The sequence below is a fragment of the Euprymna scolopes genome, chromosome 21 (genome assembly GCF_053919585.1).
Source record: "Euprymna scolopes isolate OS-2025 chromosome 21, ASM5391958v1, whole genome shotgun sequence".
NCBI classification, from domain to species: Eukaryota; Metazoa; Mollusca; class Cephalopoda; order Sepiida; family Sepiolidae; genus Euprymna; species Euprymna scolopes.
In genome coordinates, this window is record NC_136502.1 from 22,790,640 (window position 1) to 22,797,036 (window position 6,397).

The following is a 6,397-nucleotide window of genomic DNA, read 5'->3' on the forward strand; positions in this document are numbered from 1 at the left end:
ATGTATAAGAATGACAGTATAGTTACATTCCAAGATCCAAACATTTATTTTTAATGCAAAGCATTTTCTCCATTATATTTAAATTCGGTATATTATTTTTACATATCCGTTTCGTTTTGCAGAAACAAAAGGTTATTATTATGTCAATACCGCCTCTTTTCGTGCATATACTTTTCATAAAAATTAAAAATTCTTTGCTTAGATAGAAAAAAATTGCATAACAATATAATATTGCAAGAAAAAAATATATATACATAAAATTAGAAAGATAAATACAAATGTTATCTTAAAATTGGAACCTATCACAGTAACAAAAATATAAATATATTTAAGATGTGGGGGGTGCCCTTTTCTCTACCCTGCAACCTCTCTCCCACAGAAGAGACGTTGCGAGCCTATCATTGTTTTAACGTTATTTCCATGGCAGGTGCTCGTCTTAACTCCAATCTCTGGTCCCCCCCCTCGCCAATCTTTCACGAAAAACACCCGTCTAGCTGAATCCACTGTGAAAAGTTTCCCCCACTCTATATCTGTGCCTAAATCAAAACGCGGATTCCATGAACAAAGCTTCTTTCTTAGAACTGCACGCCTGTGGAACTCTGTTCCGTCTGCCTGCTTCCCACCGGACTACAACTTGGATGTGTTCAAGTCCAACGTTAACAAATTCCTAATGAACCGCCTCCTTAAGTAAACACTTCATCAAATCTCCACACTAACGTAATGTACTTGCAATAACCCTTATCCCTGAGTGGCTTCCGGGCCTTGATAAGTGGTGATCACTGTGTAAAAAAACAAAACAAAAAAAAAAGATAAAGACGTTTATTTGGTTTATTGATTACTCGTTACTGAAAACATTACAGCAGTCTGCTTAGTATGTAACAACGTTAGCAATACGTAGATAAATAGGAAGTATCATGTATCATGAACAGAGTAGTTGTTAGTTCTTCCAATGAAACCTAATGTTATTCGCTCTTTTCACAATGGAGGAGACAGAACATGTATAACTGAAGCCGAGTGGTGGTGGTGGGGGGGATTTCAGATTGAATAAAAACCATTCACCTCCAATATGTCTCAGCTCGTAAATATCAAGATTCCCCAGAGGCGACAAAGATAAGAAAATAAATTGTAATTTAAAAAATGCATAAAACAAAGAAGAAAAAAAAAATGATCTCGTCAGAACTGAGAAAGTGAATAACGAGTATTTTGTATGAAACTTCCAATTTTGAATTTTAGGTTTCGTCTATTTTCATTTTTGTTTTGTTTTTTTTGTTGTTTTTACTTTTATCTTCGCAATTTTGTTACATATTGCTTTTCTTTTTCTTCTCCAATTCCTTCTTTTCCTTTTAATCCTTCTAATTCAGTCTTTCATTACATTCTTCACAAGTTTATCTATGTTCCTTATCCGCCTACAGCACTGTATTTATCTTCTTTCTCTTCTTCCTTGTCGCTTTGTGATTACCTTATTCTTTCTTCTTTAGTTCTTTGTCATTCTGCCTCCTCCTTAATCCCTTTATCTTCCTCCTTCTTTTCCTTTCATTTTCTTCCTCCCCCTTCACCCCTTTGTTGCCATTTTCTTCCTGCTCCTTAACCTCTTTATCGCTTTCTTCTTCTATCTATCTACTTTTTTTCTTCTTCTTCAGCTCTTTGTCACAATCTTCTTTCTTTCCTCTTCCTCTTTTGTAACGATATTCTCACTCTTCCTTCAACCCTTCGTCACTATCCTCCTCCTTTACCTCTTTGTCGCTATCTTATTCCTTCTCTTTGTCATTTTTCTTCTTTCTTCCTCTCTTCCTCACTCCGCTACCTTGTGATTTGCTTCTCTTTTCCTTTTGTTGTTGCTGTTCCCTGCCGCCTCCTTTTTTCTATCCTTTTATCTTTTCCTTATCCTCTTCCCCCTTCACCCCTCTTCTTTTCCCTTTTCTGTTTCTCCTCTTCCTCTTTCTATCCCTCCCTCTTATTCATCCTTACAATAAACTTTTATATTGTTTATCTTCGTTTCATGGCTTCGACTTCAACGCAGAACGGCAGTCAGCATCAGATAATTAAAACATCGTCCACAGATAATCCTCCACAAATCGCCTCATTCTTTCCAGTTTTCTCACGAATTGAACCTCCCACCAACATTCCCACCCCAATTGGGATCACCTTACCTACAACACCCCCTCCCCACCAGAGGAAACCCCCCATGAATCAATAAATGTTGCTTTTAAGAGTTCTGAACATACTTTTGGGAAAGATAATTAAACTTATAATTTTTAACGAGTTTCCGAAAACCTCCAAGCTGTTTTTGGTTTTGGTTTTTAGTCGACGTGATTCTTTTATGAATATTTAAAAAAAAATGTCTGCAAAAGAAGTTGGGTGCGAGGAGACAAGGGTTGGTGGAAATCAAAGAAAATATTTGTATGCATAATGAGCATATGCATATACATTGAGACTTTTTATCACTGTCAGCATGCAAGATATCACACACACACACACACACACACACACACACACACACACACACACACACACACACACACACACACACACACACATATATATACATATATATATATACGCGGGTTTTTTTATATTCAAAAGTAAAGGACTAATGAATTCAACGAGGTTGTTAGATAGTGCTCAATAAAAAGAGCTGATAATACTTGTTTATTGTTATATAAACATGCTCACATCCCGCTGCTACAAATAGCCACTTGTTTCATTGAACTTTTGAATAGTCAAGTCGCTGCCTGATGATATCTGTTGTTTGATTGAAACAAATGGCTATTTGTAGCAGCTGGATGTGAGCATGTTTATATAACAATAAACAAGTATATACATATATATATATATATATATATATATATATATATATATATATATATATATATATATATATAGCATTTCAGCTCGGCGTTGCCCGGGTGTTTGAAGGTGTATGGTGAGCAACAAAAAAAAAAGTGGTAATAGGAAGGCAGGCTCGAACCCGTTTCGCAAAGGAGGAAAAGAATGGGGGAAAAACGTAACGTCTTTGCTGTTACGACCACCACCAAACCGGAAGTGACGTAGGCTACACAATCGAAAAGAGGGGATGACTTTCGACAATATCGGCGAAAATAGCGACCCCTCCCTGTAGAAAAGTGCCCAGTTGAAGGTGAAGAAATCAATGTTTTTAGCCAATTTTTCGATATTTGTCATCTGAAAGGTCGAGCATAAAAACGATACTGATCTTGTGAAAATCCGTCGCCTGTGTTGAAAGTTTTAGGCAGACATGCAAACATACATACATACATTTATATATTGGTAGCTCAAATTTTCGACCCAAACCGATTAAAAAGCTTGCCCTATCTTTGAATACCCTTTATGTAAAATTTCAAATGTTTAGACCAGAAATTGTCTGAATAATTTGGTAGAGACCGCAGTGGTCATTTTTTTAAAATTTGACCCCTATTATGATCCCTGAACATTTATTGTTTTGGGCTCAAATCAAGTTAAGTTAGATACATGTCCAAGGAACCTATATCTGAAATTGAAAGTATTTATACCCAAAATTGCCTGAGGAGTTAGGTAGAGTTATCAAAGATCAAATCGTTGAATTTTGTCCCTTTAACAGCCAAATTTTCGGGCCGAAAACGGATTACAAAGGTTTTCCCAAATCTCAGTAACCTGTATATCAAATTTCAAGTCTGTAGACTGAAAATTGACAGAGTTATTGTCTAGGGGAATGTACACAGACAGACAGACGGACACTTTCACTTTTATAGATATATATACTAGCAGGCTAATTGGCGTTGCCAGGTCGATAAACTCATTTGATTGATGCAGATTTCGTATTTATTATTATTATAGAGCCAATTCTCTATAGATTATTAGATTGTACCCAATATATCACAGTGATTTGAAAAGTTTAAAACATGAAATATAACTTGAATGTCATCAGCTAGAATCGAAACCAAAACAATAAGCTCTCCAGCTCTGTCTGAATCAAATCCATATACAAAAACTTAAAAAAAATAACGTTGTTAAATATATAAATGTATATTTGCGCATGAGTAGAAGTAATATGTTAAGTCGACTTACGCCTGTGAAGTTTCAATGTGTTTTCAATTTTGACTCCTTAGCAGCTATTTTTACTGGATAAAAACCAAATCGAATCTTTTTCACAGGTTCAAATTTCCTATATATCAAGTTTTAAATCTGTAGACCAAAAATTAATAAATGGGTTTGGTAGAGACCGTTTCTCACACAGACAGACACGATCATATATATATATATATATATATATATATATATATATATATATATATGAAAGAGAGAGAGAGAGAGACAGACAGAGACAGAGAGACAGAGAGACAGAGAAAGATGTAAGAGGAAAACTTTTAATAATAATAAAAATATATACTCATATATAGATAGATTTATTGATCAATTTGAAACAAGGGAGTATCTGCAAGTTGAAATGCAAAATGTTCATTTCAACTTGCCGATATATTTCTATTACTTTTGCGCAAATTCATTCATAGCTTCAAGTGGTTTAATTTTGAACCTTTCTAATCTATCTGTCGATAGCTCCAACGATAGGGAACACGGTTGGAGTGCTAAATGTTTTGGCTTTGATTCTAGCTGATAGCACCCAAGTCATATTTTTTTTTAACTTTCAATAGAGAATTGGCTCTGTAATAATAGATAGGAAATCTGCATAAATTATAATATATTTAAGTGTAATTTGCGACAAGGCAAAATATAATGCATAGTTATGTCTATAAATACACACATGTGTATATTTACACGTTTGTGTTGAGGTGTGTAAAGAACAATGTGTCATTTATGAGTTACGATTTCATAAATTAAACATATTTTATTTTCGAAAATGTTACCCAGCTACTAATTTTAACTTCGCATTGCTGAAGCATCATCAGAGTTCAAACCAGAACAAGACACTCATTTCGAAATTGCACAGATTTCACTCTCAAATTGGACCTCCATTTTCTCTCTGCATCACTTGCGCATTAACATATCCACCACGTGACCATGTTATATCTGCTTATTTATTGCTTTTAAGCAAAATAAAAAAAAGTGTATTTGTAAATACAACAATTGAATTTCTGAAGATTTCACACCTATTTATAAAAATTTCTACTTTTTCTAGTTTTTGCAAAGTATATTTGTACGAAGCAGCACAGTGTAATGTTTTTGAACGGTTTGATTTTCTTGTTGACATTTGTTTCCCCAGATTCTGTAATCAGGTACTTAGCAGTGGCAGCCAGGAAAGCTTGCCAAGAAGTTTAATTGAAAGTGTTAACTAGGAAATCATAGTTTTGGTTTAATAGTATCACATTCAGTGATGTATTAAACACAGAATAAACCTAGCAAGCCTTTGAGGAAAAAAATAAAAAACCCAAAACAAAACAAAAAAACAAAACAAAGTATTACTGATTTCAAGAATAGTACCAAGCCACATTAAAGCTAGAATTAATAAAATTTACAAACTCCCAGTTGTCATGGTGAAGGCGTGGAGTGCATAAATTTGACAACTTCATTGCTGCTAAAAATAGAAACATTTCAAAATCATATAATGAGATTCATGACTGATAGCAGGTTCACATATTACATTCCAATTAAACAACTTCATCAGATCACAACTCAAAATCCAGTCACTCCAGGAATCAAGAGCAAAGTACTAAAACTTTTTGGAGAAACCTGAAACTGGATTATTTAAGATATGCCTAAAAGTAGTAGGAAAACGAAAGTGAGGTAGGCCGTGCAAGCACTAGCGTGAAAACTTCTACACGTGGTCACAGCTAAGTTTAAATCAACTGGAATTATATACTAAAAAATTGGAATCAATATAATCAAAAAATGTTAACAGCTACTAATTTTAACTTCTTGGCCTTTTGGTCAAGATCAAAATGTAGTATCTGTTCTTCAGGGGAAGCATAGTAAATAGCTACTAATTTTAACTTCTCTTTGTTAAACTTGGCCTGAATTAACTACCTAACCACCATCAGAGTTTAGACCAGAACAAGACACTCGATCGGGAAACTGCAGAGATTCCACTCTCAAATTGATCCTCAATTTTGGCTCTGCCCCATTTATTCATTAACACACTTTCATCCAGTGTGATCATGTCATATCTGCTAATATAACTATAACTATAACTTTAAAAAAAAAGTAGATACAAGGAGGAAATAGACAAATTCAAAAAAGGAAGTTAGAATTACCGAGTGCCTCTTCTGTTAGTTGCAATGAAGAATCGTCATTATTTATTGCTTAATTCCATCCTCATTTCCTGTTGGAGTACCAAGGTTGAGTCTCTTGTTGATATTGGTTTCCCAGGTTCTTTATGGAACTAGGTACTTACAGGTGGAAGTTAGTGCAGATTGCCAACAAATAAAATTGAAGGTGGTATTATGGA

At 34.5% G+C, this 6,397-nt stretch overlaps 1 pseudogene; it reads left to right on the top strand.

Annotated features, from left to right (window-relative positions):
- The first annotated feature begins 5,860 nt into the window (after window positions 1-5,860).
- On the top strand, window positions 5,861-5,981 carry LOC145243305 (U2 spliceosomal RNA; annotated as a pseudogene).
- Window positions 5,982-6,397: the final 416 nt, after the last annotated feature.